The 16,675-nt window shown below is 49.7% G+C and overlaps 1 protein-coding gene across 11 annotated transcripts in view; it reads left to right on the top strand.

Moving 5' to 3' along the window:
* Positions 1-16,675, top strand: part of LOC105477698 (ATPase plasma membrane Ca2+ transporting 2) — a 380,543-nt gene that overhangs the window by 78,030 nt on the left and 285,838 nt on the right. For 10 of the 11 annotated variants that reach the window (XM_011734348.2, XM_011734345.3, XM_011734344.3 and 7 more), the window contains exon 2: positions 2,595-2,639. The gene's annotated coding sequence lies outside the window, so the exon portion shown is untranslated. Of the gene's footprint in view, positions 1-2,594; positions 2,640-5,668; positions 5,740-16,675 lie in introns of those variants that run through there. The other variant, XM_011734342.3, reaches the window with a different exon arrangement.

Genomic DNA, 16,675 nt, shown 5'->3' with positions numbered 1-16,675 from the left:
GAAGTCAGGGGATTTTTCCAATTTCACCAATTGTTTTCCATCCCAGGCCTTCACCTTCATTTATGGACAGAAAAACCTGTATGCAGGGTTCATGGCTGCTGTCAATGCAGATGAAATTTTAACAGTGGTGACATCCAAGAACCATCCTCCCCACAGTCCTGGTTTGGGCCAGGGGCTGGGGTCTCCTTTCTTCCGTAATTAAAAATTCACTAGTGAGGACAGATCACTCATCAATCTTTCATCCCAACAGTCCCTGTTGGAGAAGACGGGGGCACCGCTGATGCAGACAGGCCTGGCCGCCCACAGCCCTAGGATGACACTACAGTCTACAGGAGTTCAGGGCCTTAGGCAGGGAGCAGGTGGGCCCAGGGGAGCCTGGGGAGGCCCCTCGAGCACGGCTAGAAGGTGCTGGGCGTGACAGGTGGCCAGTTTTCAGCTTTCTGCCTCGTATGGGCATCAGGGAGACATCAGGGAAAGGCCCACAGAAGGTCAGCAGACGTGGAGACGTGGGCCTAATTTCACAGGTCAATTTGCTCCAATGCGTGGAACAAAACAGTGAGGGCATCTCAATGACCGTGCAGCTAGTGATGCTCCAGATAAAGCTTAATGGGGCACTGCATGTGAGGGCTTCTGCACAGGGCCAGCCCGGGAGCACAGCCTGGCCAGCAGTGCTGGTTGTTCTTATCGTCATGTTGACGTGGTTGCTTCTGTGCTGTGAGTACCATGTAACTTCCCTGGGACTCAACTTCCTCACCTGTAATGTGGGAGTAATAACAGTGCCCACCTCATGCAGTTGTAGTGAGGAGTAAATACTCTGGGGTTTTAGATTTAGATTTAGATTTTGTGCCTGCTCAGAGGAACCCCTCCAAGTTGGCCTTATTAGTAACACTGCTATTGTCAAAGGGAGCTAACTCCAGTCTCCTGACATGGCCAGAGCCTCATGGATCCCAGGCCAGAAGGAAGGGACAGCCTGTGAGCAAACAAAATACTGGCACTGCCACTCTCTGGCTGTGTGGCCACTGCAAGCTCCACCCTTCTCCTGACCTCAGTTTCCCCATCTATACAAAGCAGGTGCTGAAGCTGACGATCACTTCTAGTTCCGGGTTCCAAGAAACCCTGCATTTGGCTGCCTCTCGTCGGGCTCATGTTTTTCCCAGAAAAGATTTAGGGCAGGGAGCTCTAGGGTTCCGGAGCGGGCCCCGTGACTGCTCTGTGTTGGCCTCGTGGCTGTGGGTTCCCTGCAACTGGGCTCCTGGATCACTGTGACCTCTGGGATGGGCTGTTTTTCTGGGAAGGGGACAGGCTGGCTCAACAGTGGTAGGAATTTGAAGGGTGTGCAGTAGAAGAGACAGGCTGGAGGGAGGGGGGAAGGAGGATCAGGGCCCAGCAAGCTCCAGGTGCTAAGGTGAGGGTAGCAAGGGCGGGGCGCCAGAGGACAGAGCAAAAGCTCAGGTTCAGGCCAGCTGAGCAGCACAGCAGAGCTCAGGAGGGCTCGGCACCAAGTGCTCAGTGCCAACTCATAGTCAGTGAGGTAGAATGGAGCCTTCAGACACTTTGTAGGACCTGGTTAGCCCTGGATTGGGGCCTGAGGGTGTGAACCTTGTGAGTGAGTAGGACACAGGGAGGCAGGGCCATGGTGCCGGATGCCTGCCATTTGCCCCTCAGGATCTGCTCAGCACCGGTATCCTGCCTGCTGTGTGTCCAGGGAGGTGGCTGGTAAGGACTGCACCAATGGGCTTCCTCTCCCTCTGGCTTCCTGTTAGGTTTGGCCAATGAGGAGCTCTGGCGAGATATAGAGTGACCAGGAGGGAAGTTAGAGTGTGTAGCCTCCCAACTCCCTCCCTCAGGGTCAGGGTCCCTTGGGCTGGCTGCATACTTTGATCACAGGTGACAGCTCCCATCAAGCATCTGCTCTGCACAGCCCTCTCTGGAAGCTGCCCCATCCTCCCATCTCCTTCAGGACTAGGAGTTCAGGAAAGGAATCCTCCCCTGCTTTCGCTTGTCCCAGGAGCCGCACCATCCTTCCAGGTTTCCCTACTCCTGCCACACCTTTGTAGAGTTCCTTCCTTAAACCCTCCTCAAATGACAGGGATGCCCCCAAGTCCCTGACTGATTCAGTCCCCAGAGCCACAGGCCAGGGATATTGGAAAGGGCCCCAACCCCAGACTTTGTCCAGAGCCTGACTTTACCTTCTCACCCTTGGTTTCTCTAAGAGACAAGCCCAGCTGTCTTCCTCCAGAGTTCCCAGTTTGTGTGTCTGGATCCAGCAAAGGGAGGGGAGAGGGGAGGATGCCCAGCCAAGCCTGGGAGATTTGTCTCCAGGGAGGAGGCACAACTAAGCTTTGCAGGTCGCAGCATCAGACACCAGAGCAGAGGGGAGCCCATCCTGCTGGCACCTGGCCCAGAAATGCAGCCCTCCCCAGCAGAGCCAGAAAGCCTGACTTTTGCATGAAATCCTCCGGTTTCTATACTAGGATTGGCTCAAATAGTACATTTAAAACTGTTTCAGTCAGATCTGAATCCCTGGCCCCCAGTTTCTGACTCGGAAAATATAAGCCGCCTTAACGTGCTTTTCTGATCTCGTTTTCTCTTAGGGTTCCCTGCACTTAGAGCGTGGACCGTGAACCCCAAAGGAGACGGTGAGTGTGAGAGCCATGGGTCCTGGTTCACCCATAGAAGCCCACTCGCATCTGTGTGCATCCAGAGCTTCTGGCTGCCTTGATTTAGAAATGCCCAGTTTGCAGACCGCCTCTCTGCACAATCATCCACCCCCATTCCACCCCCATTGTCCAATGCCCAGCCTCCCTAGCCCACTTCCCAACACTGAAGCCCTCAGCAGTGGCTTTCAAAAACTCCTGCTATTAGTAGAGGAGGAGTAAAGGCAGAAGCAGGTCTGAAAGCTGCAGTTCGGGCTTATTTCCAGCGGGTGACCACCTCCCCAGTCCTCACAGAGCCTACGCATTGCCACTTTACCTTGGTGTGATATTCTACCGAAAGAGAAGTGTGCTTGGCTTACTAAATGTCCTTTTGAGATAAAGAGCAATATTCCTGTGTGGGCTCTGGGCTGTCATATCTGTCATCCACACGTCGGCATCTTTTAACGCCATCAGATGGTTTTTCAATTACTATCTCCCTGAGGTCAGTCCACTGAGGGGTGTTTTTGACTTGAAGCCTTGAGAAGGGGGAGCCTGGGTGGAGCCTGGGAGCCTACAGAGGTCCTTGGAGCTCAGTGGCCTTTTGCATTGAGCTGGCCCTAGGAGCACCATCTTTGGCCCCTGTCTTGGGTTAATGGGGCCACTGTGGGCTAGCCTGAAACCCTCATCATCATAGTGTCCCCGGGAAAACAAGCTTGAGGCTCTGAACCATCTGTTTACAAACAAGTCTTAGGAGACACAGCCTCTTTATCCTGGGGGGACTACCTGGGAGTTCTCTGGAATGGGCCAGCAGATCCCCTGCCAGTGGCTCTGGGGTGGCACTTCCCTGACAGCCTTGCAGGTGGGTGTGTGTGGAACTGGCTTCGTTCCTAGGCTGAATTAGCCACTGCTCCAAAGTTTGACAAGAGAGAACCTGCCCCACCCAACACCCCCTCCCCGCGGACCTGTCACAATGCCCAAATCACCACCATGCGTGTCGCTCCTTGGAAGAGCATGGGGAAGGAACCTTGAAATCTTCCATCAAAATATCATCTATAGGTCAGCTGTGGTTACTTCTAAGTTTAGAGATTATGGGCAATTTGGGTTTTCTGTGTTTTCTAAGTTTTATGTAATAAGCACATGTTTCTTTCATGGTTGTTTTCTCAAGTGCTCTCTGGGGTGGTCTAGAAACCCATGGTCATACATGTGTGTTGTAGAAGTGATCTGACCAGATTGGCCCCAGAAGAGAGCAGGGCTCTGGGAACTGGGGCTTGGGTACCTTTTGATAGAAAAGCAAAAGGTGATGCTGGGGAGAGACTAAAGAGCTGGCAGGGGTGAGGCATGCCTCCTCCTCCAGTTTTGCTGCCATCATGAGCTAAAGACCGAAAGCATGATAATTTTCTGAAAATAATGTGGACTTGATCTTTCACTTCTGTTCCACTGCTCATGACCTCAATAGCCTTGTCTCTTCCTCTCCACACTCAACTCCTCCCAAGGTAGGGCCTTGTCTCCTTGTTCATGCCTGGGGTTTAGTGAGGTGCTAATTTGCATGAGAACTGGTATTTGCCACGTCCTACCATGTGCCAGGCACAGTACTGAGGATTACCTCTTACATAGATTCATCCTGAGAACAAGATGCAATGATTATCCCCATTGTGCAGGCAAGGAGACTGAGGCTCAGAGAAGTGAAGTGACTTGCCCAAAGTCACTTGAACATTCAGGCGCAGGACTGGAACCCAGTCCATTTGACTTCAGAGACCTTATTTTGCTACCACATCCCTACAGAAACAACGTTACATTTGTAAAAGACTGGACAATGGATAAAACAATGTATTCATAATTTCACTTCCCTGCCGTGACATGTTTGGGGTATTTTTGCTCTCCCTCCTGCTTTTATCTGTATACATGTTTTCATTAGTGCATCTTTGTCTGGGCTGTTACACAGCTGTGGCTATTCTAGTGGGGTCAACACAGCGATGAGGGTTTGTGTTCCAGATGAGCAGATGGCCAGGTGGGCATGTTGGCCATCACCTGGTGAGGGTCAGGTGGGCCGCACCAGCTTGTGCTCCCTTAGGGCACACACCAGCTTTGCATCTTCCTGGTCCTGCACACCCACTACCTCACGTTGCTGGCAAGATGGGAAGGCAGAACAGGACACCAGGGCTGGATCTGGGAGCCGTCCTACGGCTGCCCTACTCAGGAGTTTGTTCCTGTGTGAAGACCAGCACTCACAGACCCTCTGGAATAACGGCCAGGCCCTTGGTCTTTGGAGTCAGGCAAAATTGAATTTCAATCCTGACTGTTTCCTTCTCAAGCTTTGCGTGACTTGGGCATATGGATGACTCTACCCCTTTGTGCCTCCATTTCATCATCTGTAAGATGGGTGTCCACTCCACAGAATGCTGAGAAAACAGCCAGGCCACCTCCTTTCCTTCCTTTCTTAAGTAACCAGGCTCTCACCTGAAGGGCAACTTCATTTTATCCGGGGATGGCTGTCACTTTCTTGTATTGACTATAGGCAGGTAACTTGGGTTTTATTTTGTTTGTGTCTTTTTATTTTTGGAAGATGTCTAAAATTATAACAGAAACCCTGGGAATCTTTTAATATGTGTGATGAGAAATTGTTATACCCTTGAAAGTGGCATAACCTACTAGAAAGTTTTAAAGGCTTTTTAAAAAGTTTCCTCTTTCAAAATATAAGGAACTAGTAATTTCACTTCTAGGACATTTGCCCTGAGGAAATAACCCAAAATATATACAAAGATTGATCTACAAGGATGTGTATCACAGCAGTATTTATATTAGTTAACAATAGGAAACTACGCGAATGGCTGGCAGCAGGGAACTGGGAGTCCGTTGTGGCAATATAGATCACAGAAGGAAGATTCTGGGCAGCCATTGAAACTGTTTGAGATGAATTTTTAATAATGGAGGAGAAAGTGTTCATATTTCGGTATTAAGTGAAAAGGCAATTTGCCAAAATTAATCCAAACTGTATTTTTTTAAATAGGTAAACAAAAACAGAAGTAAGCAAGAGAGAAAGGATTGGGGAGAGAGAGAAAGAGAAGATAGAAGAAACAGATATAAAAGTGTGGGAGGATAACAGGTGACTTGTTTTTTTCTTTGTGCTTTTCTGCACTTTCTAAATTTCCCCCAGTGGAATGTTCACTGTTTATATAATCACAAAGAGGAGTTAGAGTTAAGAAAAAATCCTCTGCCCCCACCAGTGTGTGTGTGTGTGTGTGCATTTTGCTAGTCAGCTGTATAAGAAAAACGGTTATGTTGGCACTTTTCATTCTAAAGTGTTCTTTTTCTCAAAAACAAATTTTTTTTATTCAAAGCCAATGTCAATGTCACATAGTCTTCCTTCTGTCCCTGGAGCTGCAGTTCTGAGAGAGCTGGCTTTGGGGCTGTATTCATGTATTCATGTTAGGGCTGCCATAACAAAGTACCACAAACTAGGGGGGCTTAAACCACAGAGATTCATTTCTCACAGTCCTATAGGATAGAAGTTCAAGACCAAGGTGTTGGCAGGGCTGGTTTCCTCTGAGTCCTCTCTCTTTGGCTCCTAGACAGCTGACTTCTCCTGTGTCCTCACCTTCTGAATATGTCTGTGCTCAAATTTTTTCTTATAAAGACACCAGTCAGATTGGGTAAGGGCCCATCCTAATGACCTCATTTTAACTTAATCACATCTTTAAAAACCCTATATCCAAATATAGTCCCATTCTGAAGTGGCAAGTGTTAGGATCTCATCATATGAATTTGGGGGCCACAATTCAGGCTGTAACAGGGACAGCTTGTTCCTGGCAACTGTGACTATTTATTTTGCAGAGCACAGAACTTGGAGCTGTAGTGGGATCAGGGGAGAGAGTTGAGTGTGGAAGGAAAACTCATGTCTCCATCCTTAAGAAATCTCTGGAGAGGTGTGATGCAGACACCTAAGTAGATGGTGCACTTGGTTACCACCTTACCTTCCCAGCAAGACCCAGAAGCAACAGTACAACCATCCCAGCTGAGCCCATCCACCACAGAGTGGCTGCTCAAGGCCAAAGCAAAATAGTTCAGCCTGCAAACATTAATTTTACTAAGAAACTCTCATGAAGTGAGAAGCAGTGAGTTAGAGATAAACAATTTGATAGTTAAAATGGGCTTCTGGACATTAAAACCTGAATATAAAAAATAATTTTTCTTAGCATCAACTCCTAAGTGATTTTGATTTATAAAATCAGTGGTGGAGAGACAGACTAGGATGAACAAGTTGGATGTGGTTGGTGATGGTTGCTGAGTGTAGCAGAAACAAAGCTTTACCTCTGTGGACCTTGACACTGGCTTAAAGGTCCTCCTGTCCCTTGTCAGCTGACCTTCTGAGATCACTGTGAGTCAAAACCACTCTGAGGGGCTGGCAGTTGGACTGTTGGAGCTCAGTGTAGGGTGAGAGTGTGGCAAAGATACCTTCAAATATCCCTGCAAATGTCTTACTTCCTGCCTTTGCCTAAATCCAAAACTTGGAGTCATCCTTGACTCTCCCTTCTTTTCTGCTCGTGTCTTGACTGTCATTGTCTTCTATCCACTTCCTGGGGGCATCACAAAATCCAGGTCACTGCCATATCTTGCCTAGACCACTGGGTCAGCCTCCTGGTTGCTCCCACTCCTACACCTGTCCCTGATCTCCCACCCTGTGGCAGTAGCCAGAGGGTTCCTTTAAAAACACAGATATGCTCACATCACTCCCTGACTATAACCCTCCAGTAGCTTCCTGATGCCCTCAGGCTAAAATCCAAGCTCTCCTGACAATAGTGGCTTAGGGTACTTCCTGCCTTCACCTCTGGCCTCTGATCCCACCAGCCCCCTGCTCTCTGTGTCCAAGTGATGCTCAGCTTCCGTGTCTCCAATGCTTCTCATTCACTCTACTCACAGGGTAGAATCCAGGACCGTGCCTGAGATCCTGGAATTGAGGGGACAGTTGATTGAGGAAACAGCCCCGATAAATACAACAACTTGGTTTTAGCATTTTTCTCTTATTCTCTTATAGCAAAGTCTCTTCTCTCAGCGACTTTCCTGGGAGACTGAAAATTGGTCACTATTCCTAGAGGTCTACTTGGTACTGACTCTTTATTTCTTGCCCAAATGTCCTGGGACTCCCTGCCCTGGTAGATGTTAACAAATGAGTCAACCAAATAAAGTCCTGTGGGCCTGCTGCCATCCTGCCTCTCATAGAACCCTCACAGCCACTCTGGGACATAGGTTGGTGGTATTACCATTATCCCCACTCTACAGACAACAAAACTGAGGCACAGAGCGGGGAGGCCACTTGCCAAAGCTCACCCAACTACGATGCGGGAGAAAAGATTAAAACCCAAGTCACCAGACTGCACATTCAATGTATTTTTCTCACTTGTGTTTCTGTGTATAATCTTGCAGTGATTTTTGAAGGAAATGACCTGGTACATTGTGCTTTCAGAGCATCTGTTTGTTACCTACTAACAAAGCACTTTTTCTCTTGAGCTCAAGCTGTTGAAACTGTACAGCCCTACTGCGATTCCTGCCACATCTGTGTAAATAAATCCTTATAACAACCAGCTGGAAAGCAAAACGTTCCATGAGGTACCAGATCATTTATATGATACCTCTTCCAGCTGGCCAGTTTTCTTGGTGGCACGCAATTTATTCATTCATTCAGCAATACATATGGAGCCAAACACTAGGAATACAGCAATGAACAAAGTAGACATAGTTCCTGCCTTCAGGGAGCTGACATTCTCCTGAGAGAGATGGACAATAATCAAATAAACAAATGCACATGTAATATGCTGTAAAGGCTGTCAAGGAGAATACACCTGGGTGAGAGGAGAGACGGGGAGAGGCTACTTTATATAAGGTGCTCGGGGAAGGCTTCTTGGAGGAGGTGACCTTTCAGGCTGGAATGAGGGAATGAAAACCAAGAACAACATTCCAGGAAAAGGGACAAGCAAAAGCCTAAGGCAGGCTGAAGCTTTGGGTGTCTGGGGAACATCAAGGAAGCTAGGAAGCCAAAGGACAGCACAGGGGAGGGAGAAGTGAGAGGTGAGGTCAGAGAGGTAGGTGAGAGGCTGTGCCTTAATTCCAGGTGAGGTGGGGCACTCAAGGGTCTTGAGTGGGCTGGGTGGGGGATGCAGGCTCCCCCAGCTGCTGTTTGGAGAATCTGCTGCAGGAGGCAAGAGCGGAAGTAAGGAGAATGTTGCCATTATCCAGGTGAGAGATGATGGCGGCTGGGCCAGGACAGTGGCAGTGGAGGAGAGAAGTAGCTATGTTCCAAACAGATGTGACAGTTGAGCTGACCTGACCTACTCTCACATTGGGGGTGAGATTAGAAGGAAAAAGAAGAATCAAAGGTGGTGGGGTGTGCTTTGACACCAATGGTGTTTTACAAGTCATCAAGGGCACTAATCACCCAGAGCTAATGCAGATGGCACAAATTAAAGGGCACAGTCCCCAGTAAGACTGCCCCCACTTAGACGCCAACTACCAGGAGGGTCCCCAAGCTGCCTGCAGTTCTGACCAGTTGGCAACAAACTCAGAGGTTCCCACAACCCCCTCTGGTTTGATAGTTCACTAGAATGACTCACCACACTCAGAGAAGTGCCACTTTCGTGATTACTGTTTTGTTATAAAGGATATAAATCAGGACCAACCACACACAGAGTGAGGCCTGGAAGGGCCCTGAACACAGAGCTCCCACACATTTTTCAGGGCATGAAATCAAGGCACATCACCTCCCAGGAACATCATTGTGTTCAACTGGGAACTCCACTGAGCTTTGGTGTCCAGAGTTTTTATTAGAGCCTCATCACATAGGCATGATTGATTGAATCATCAGCCATGAGACTGAACTCAGTCTCCAGCACCCTCCCCTTGGTGGACGCCAGGCTGGCTCAAAGCCCCAACCCTGTAATGGCATGGTTGTTCCTTCTGGTGCCCAGCCCCCATCCTAAGTCATCTCATCTCTTAGCATAAACTCAGGTGTGCTCTAAGGGGTTCATGAATAACAGAGATGCTCCTACCACTTGGGAATTTCCAAGGAGTTAGAGTTTGCCTTCCAGGAACCAGGGAGGAAAGCCAGTCAAATTTTTTTATTATACAACCATATAACCGGGTGGAGGCTGCTGCTATTTACTAAGACTAGCAGAAGACCAGAGAAGGGGCAATAGGTTTGGTACAGGAAAACGGAGGGTAATGGTGTGGACATGTCAATTTTAAAGTGTTCATTACATATCAAAGTGGAAATGTAACTTAGGCAGTTGGAGCTATGAATCTGCCGCTCAGGGAGATATCAGTATATAGATCATATTTAAAGCCATGGGACTGGATAACTGAGGAAGCCAGTGTCTTTAGGGAGATTAAAAAAAAGAGCTCACAGCTATGCCTTGAAGTGTCCCACACTTAGTTAGTGGTAGGGAGAGGAAGGGCCAGCAAAGCAAATAGAGGAGGAGGGGCCAGAGAGGTAAGAGTAGAACCAAGGGAGTGCAGGGTCTCCAGGCAAGTGCTTTGCAAGGAAGGGTGAAAAGCAGTGTCAAATGCTACTACAGGCCAAGGAAGGGGAGGACCAAGAAATGGCCTCTGGACTTGGCAAGATGAGGGCCACCGTAATCTTGAACTGAGTGGTTTCTGGAAAGGGGAGGTGACAAAAGCCAGTCGAAGAGGACCAAGGTGGGAATGCTTGGTAAGGAAGCAGAGATAGGGAACGAAGAGCCCAGAGGGGCTGAGAGCCTGGGGAGGGGTTAAAGTGGGAGCTGTCATAGCACACCTGGTGACCAGAGAGCATGTGCAACACCTGCCTTGTGCCCAGTGCTGAGCCAGGAGTTGTAGGTGACTTCTGAAAGCTCAGAGTGTGGTTGGAGAGGAGAGATGGGAGTCGCCATCCATACTCTACAACAGCATGTGTAAAATGCGAAGCTGGCCGGCAGAAATGTACACAGGAGAAACCATTTCTAACTGGGGATAATCAGGATAGACATAACAACCATAGCTATTTCTGTTGAGCATCTTCTGTGTACCTGGGAACATGCTGGGCCCCTGAAATGCATTCTCTTATCTAACACTGAGGACACTGGTGTTGTCTCCATTTTACAGATTAGAAAACTAAGGCTTAGAGAGGTGGAGTCACTGGTCCAAGGTCACACTCTTAGGAATTACCAGAGTTAGAAGTGAATGCCGACTGGAAAGGATGTTTATAGGCAAAGTTCGGTAGAGAGAGGGAACAGGCAGAAATGAGGACTCAAACACAAGAAAAGCCTACGTGAGTTTGGGAGATCACTGGGTGAGGACCCCCTCAGAGCAGAAGTGGAACACGTGAGTCCCATGTGAGTCGCTCAAAAGAGGGACCCAGCGCCCCCCAAGCACATGTCACTGATGGTATGGGCTCAGGCAGTTCCTTGACCCCTTGGGCTGCCTTCCTCTGGCCAGGGAAGAGTGCAGATATCGGTGGACAGGACTGAAGCAAGAGGGAGCTGGAGGGGAGAGGAGTGGAGGCTGGATGACACTGATGTATCCCTGACCTTTGCCAATACTTTCCCACACCCCTCTGCCCGAGCTCTCCACAGCCACACCCCAATGCCAAACATGCCCAGGCCAGGGAGGTGCCACTGCTCACAGCCCTCACAGTTCCTTGTCTTTAAACAGGGTCAGAGGGCCTTGCCCACCCCTGCCAGGGAGTGTAATTATGACCTAAAATAACATTTGGGGAGCAAGCACTTCGAAGAAATGTCCCGCTGAAACCGGGAGTCACGCCCTCATTCAGGAGTGGTGGGAACCCCCCATTCTAACAGGCAGGGGGGTGAAGGCGGACGGTGCCTCCTGAGGGCGGATTTGAAGCTGTTTGATTTGAAAATGTCTCTGATCTATGGAGGCACCCCTGCGAGCCCTCAGGTTCTGGTTTCTCATCTGTGAAATGAGTGCATCCTGGTTGAGTCAGGCTGCGGGCTGCCTGCTGAGAGGGACTGCCAGCGAGCCCAGCCGGGCAGGATGTACTGTTATAACCTTGTGTGGTCACCAAGTGAAGTTCTCCAGCCTCTCCTGGGCTTGATACAGTCGCATGGCGTGCCAGGGCTGCAGGGCTCTTCTATGCCTCCCAGTTCTCAGAGGGGTAGACTGAGGCCCAGAGAAAACAGCCTAAGGTTCCCTCCAGCATGTGTTGGTATTTCCTTCCCAAATCTTTATAGCATGAAAGCAGAGGAGAGAGACAGGAAGGGAAGGGAAAAAGAAAAGAGATTGGGAAAGGGATAAGACCCAGGAAGATATGTAGATTTGGGAGGATGGAGCCTCACCTTTGTTTGCAAGAAGGAAACTTGAAGATTGGACAAGGCCAAGAACATTCTTAATCTGGAACCTATAATTCCATCACTTTACCTGGAAGTCCATGACCCCACTACTCCATTCACCTCATGCAGCGAATATGTTAGGGGTTTAGTTGCAGATTCTGGGGGTGAGTGGGCTGGGGAGAAGCAGCTAGAAGCTGAAAAATGCCTAGTGATGCCACCTCGAAGGCATGACATCCTGCTGTGCCTGGGCGCATGTGTTTTTGAAAGGGGCTCAAAAATCAGGGGTGGGGAATGGGGATGGATAGAGTCTTTGATCTAGAGGCTGGCTGTGAGTGAGCTGGGGATGCCTGCCCCCTCCTGCTTTTGCCACCCTCACCTGGCAGCTGCAGGGCCAGTTCTTAAAAAGCCAGAGCCTGCTTGGCTCTCCCAGGGGGTCCATGCTGCCTGCCTTCCAGAAACCCTGATTTGTGCACCTCCTGGGCAGGTTCCTGCTGTGGGTCGGATTTCACAGCTTTCTGGAACCTCCTTACTAGTTCTCAGTGTCTTCCATAAGCCCCTTGGAAGATTTGGGGGCAGGGTCATTTGGGAGAGAGGAAATCAGGTCTCTGGAGCAGCTGCTTGGTGCAGAGTGTGAGCTGGGAGTTTTGTGCACGCTCTCACTAAAGATGACCACGATGAGGAAGGGTGGGTGCCACTCTCTCCATTCCACCATGGGCAAACTGAGGTTCAGAGAGGCTAAGTAGCTTGTCCTGGATGTCTTAGCTGACAAGCAGAGGAAGTGAGATGGGAAGCCAGGTCCACAGGACCACAAGCCTGGGCTAGAGTCTGCTGCTGCCCGGCATGCATGCCCCCTCATGCTGGGTCCCCAAGGCTGATGCTGATATGGATCCAAACGCAATTCCTTGGCTGCCTTGGCTGTTCCCTTCCCCTATCCCTCCATCATCTTTTTAAGCCAGATGGCCCACTCTCCTTAATGAAGTTCACACTGATCCCCACCCTAAGAACCCCTTAGCCTCAAAACCTAAAGAGCCCAAAATGTCCTAGACTTGCCCCCAAATTAGGCCACTCCCCAAATAGCCAAAGGGAATGAAGGCTTCAGGAATCCAGAGGACAGGACTAACTTTTAGGGTTGGAAGAAAGGCTCATGCCCTTCGGCTTCAAGGAATGTGATCATCAGACCTCCAATGCCAGAACTTGAAATAGTGGGCTAGACAAAAAAATATATATACACATACACACGATATATATTTTTTCCTGTCATATATATATATATATATATCTCTTGTCATATATATATATATATCTCCTGTCATATATATATATATATATATGAGATAAACACAAGAAGACAAAAAGAGAAGCAGGAAGGAGCAAAGGAACCAGGAATGGTCAGACTGAATCAGGATTTTTCCAGGGCTGTGATGAGCCCATTGACGGAAATGGAGATGGTGAGGTGACATCAAAAGCCCCATTGTGGCCGAAGACAGGAGACAGGGAGTTGCAGTCCTTGAAAGGTTACTCAGTGCTGGGCCAAACAGCCCACTCCCCCATGAATTGATCGGAGACACTGCAGTGCCCTAGCCCCTTAGGATGACAGTGATGTTCACCTCATCAGCCCTGAGCCATCTAAAGGTGCTGAGAGTACCAGTGAGGGCTGCTGCACCTTGTGATTTTGTATGCATTCCTATTAAAACAAAACAAGACCCAAAACCTAGTTGGCAGAGGACTTGGCTCTTAAAGGGTTAACCCTCAGTTACCTGGACCTCCAGGTAGCCCTCCCCTTGCACACCCCTGTCAGAGGACCTCCCACTGCCCATCCAGTGGCATTTCTATACTGGCAAGTGCTTTACAGTCCCACCCCCCAACGATGGCCTCTGTTGGCTGATTTTCTTTCATTTTCTTTCTTTTTACACACACTTGGAAAGCTCCTGGCTTCAGCCAGGCGTGCCGAGGAGGCTTGGAGTAGCAGAGCTGATCGATGCCGGGAGGCTCCTCGCGGCTGCCAGAGCCGCAGTCCTGGGTGGGGGTGGCTGTGGGTTGTGCAGCAGCGGCTCTCTGTGTCTCTGCCCTGCCACTGGCAGCCAGAGCTCCAGACACTTCCTTGCCCTCCAGACCCTCAGCCTGGAGTCCCAGATCCCAGGGCACAGGAGAGGCCTGCTCCTGGGGTACAGCTTGCCTGGCACACACCCAGGAGGGTAAGTGAGGGACGTGGGTGCAGTGGACCCATGGGGTTTGGGAGGGAGCCACGGGACCCTGGGACAGAGCTGATAGAGCTGTTGGTGCCGGGGCTATAGCTGTTGCGAATGGAGGAGGAAACAGCTCAGAGTCCCTTCCTGCTGATTCTGTGAAGCAGCAGCAGGACTTGGCTCTGCCGAAACTCGAGGCAACCCGGAATTCTGGGAAGGAAGGTTGCTGTTGGCTTGCAGTCAAGGCAAAGTGGTTATAGGACTTCCCCGAAGGACCTGAGCTCCTTCCCTCATTTTTTACCAGATCTTTATTGAGGCCCTTGTGCACGCCAGCTCCCTGCTAGGCACCAAGGGGTTCCGTAGGACTGAAATAAGCCTCTCCCCATCAGTGCCCCTAGTCTTGCCAGGAGAATGGTTGCTTAAGTAACTATAGTACCATGTGAGGTGTGATAAGAGAGGGTCTGGCTAGGGGAAGAAGAGGCCTGTGGGGCCTCAGGGTGCTGGAAAAGATTTTACAGAGGACGGGCCATTTCAACCGGGTCTTGGCAGATGAGTAAGAGTTCTTCAGGGAACAAAGGGCAGCCAAAATCTTATGAGTGACTGCAAAGAGATTTGAACATACAAAATGTGATCATATGTGGTGATAGGCTCAGCAGGTCTGAGCAGAGACTGCAGAGAGCCAGCAGAGGAAACTGACAGGCCTCCAAGGCCAGATGAGGGAGTCAGGACTTGTTCTTACAGGCGGGTGAGAGACACTGAAGATTTTAATTTTTTTGTTAAGAGGTAAGGTCTCATTATGTGGCCCAGGCTGGAGTGCAGTGGCGCAATCACAGCTCACTGCAGCTTCAAACTCCTGGGCTCAAGTGATCCTCCCACCTCAGCCTCCCCAGTAGCTGGGACTACAGGCACAAGTCACCATGCCCAGTGGCACTGCAGACTTTAAAATGGGGGGTTGATGTCGTCGGCTTTGCATCTGAGAAAACTACAGTGTGGATGGAGTGAGGAGGGAGACAGGGACCTTCCAGAGAAGAAAGCTATGACTTAAAAATCATAGAGGCCAGTGCGTAAATCAAGGTAGTGGAGTCAGGAGGTGGAGAGCGGGGGACAGCTCGGCTGTTTTCTGAGTTTGAGTGACAAGGGTCAATTGTGAAGGAAAAGGAAGTGTCAGGGATGATTTCAAAGTGGACAGTGGGGCCTGGGTGGGTGATGCTGCCTCTTGATGAGAGAGGGGGCAAGGGGAGAAGGAGCAGGTGGAAGAGAGAGGGAGGGAGGTCATAAGGTCAAATCTGGTCATACTGGGACCTGACTTTGATAGAGTATCACCCCCAGGCCCTTACCCTAGCAAGCTTCTTGGTAAACCCTGGTGATGCTGAATCAGTGCCAGATTTATCATCCACACACCCTCCAAATCTACATGTGGTCACTGAACTTGTGACAGCCTCCACACTCAAACAGAAAGATCTTACCCTGCACTTACGGCAGGCTTAGCTTGGCCCTCGCTGCTTGGGGTTGCACCCTGTTTCCATCTAAGTGCAAGTGTGGAAAGTGAGTACCATTTCCCTAGTGTGGGCAGATTTTTCAGATATTGAATGGGAATGCCACTGGGCAGGTTGGTGGTGCAGAGCCTACCCTAGAAATGGATCATTTAGAAAGGCTCTGTGTCCTGGTCAGGGTACCACGTGTGCAGAGGTCAGGGATACCTGGGGTATGGCTAATGGGACACTGCCTTGACCCACCACTGACCCCTCTCTAAGGAGTCCAGGGACTCTGCCTGGCTTTGGAAAAGACCTTGGCTTAGGAGAAATGGAAACATCAGGGAGCAATGGTTTCTAAGGTCCAGAACTGGAGGTCTGGGAGTGTCCAGCTTTGTGGGGGATTCCTGGTTGGAAGTACTGCAACTAAACAACTTCCTTTGCAGCTTCCTCCACTGTTTCAGGCTCTGTTCTGGGCTTTCCACTGCCTGGACTTTTTCAACCCTCACATAAGCAGATCAGAGAGAAGCAACTGGCCAGTGTCACACAGCCAGTACGTGGTCAACCAGCTTCCTGCCCAGGCCTGACAGACTTGGGTGCAGGGCTTCTCCACTCACTCCCCCAACCACCAAGCCAATGCCGCATCTTGTCTCTGGGTGAAGTTGGAAAAGATAGAACATTTAAAAACAGTATGAGATTCATACCTGAGTTGCCAAATTAAATGTTTTTAAGACAAAGGTTGATGGAAACAGTCTCCCTCTGTCTCTCTCTCTGTCTCTCTCCTCTGTGTGTGTGTGTGTGTGTGTGTGTGTGTTGTGTGTGTGTGTGTGTGTGTGTGTAGACTCCGTCATTACACTTTTTTGAGCTCATTACATGTTTATTGAGCACCTACTATGTGCCAGGCCCTGGGGATACAGCAGTGACTGAGGGAGACTTGGGGAGGAATGGATAGTCTTATACATAAGCAGGTGTATAAAACACACACACACAGACGTGCACATTTGTGCTCCAAACCGTTGTAAAAGTAGACACATTTACCTGGCATAGAGACACAGATACACATCCCCAAAACTCCCCTGCATGCA

This window comes from Macaca nemestrina, chromosome 2 (genome assembly GCF_043159975.1).
Source record: "Macaca nemestrina isolate mMacNem1 chromosome 2, mMacNem.hap1, whole genome shotgun sequence".
Classification (NCBI taxonomy): Eukaryota; Metazoa; Chordata; class Mammalia; order Primates; family Cercopithecidae; genus Macaca; species Macaca nemestrina.
This window is presented reverse-complemented; position numbering and strand designations above follow the sequence as displayed.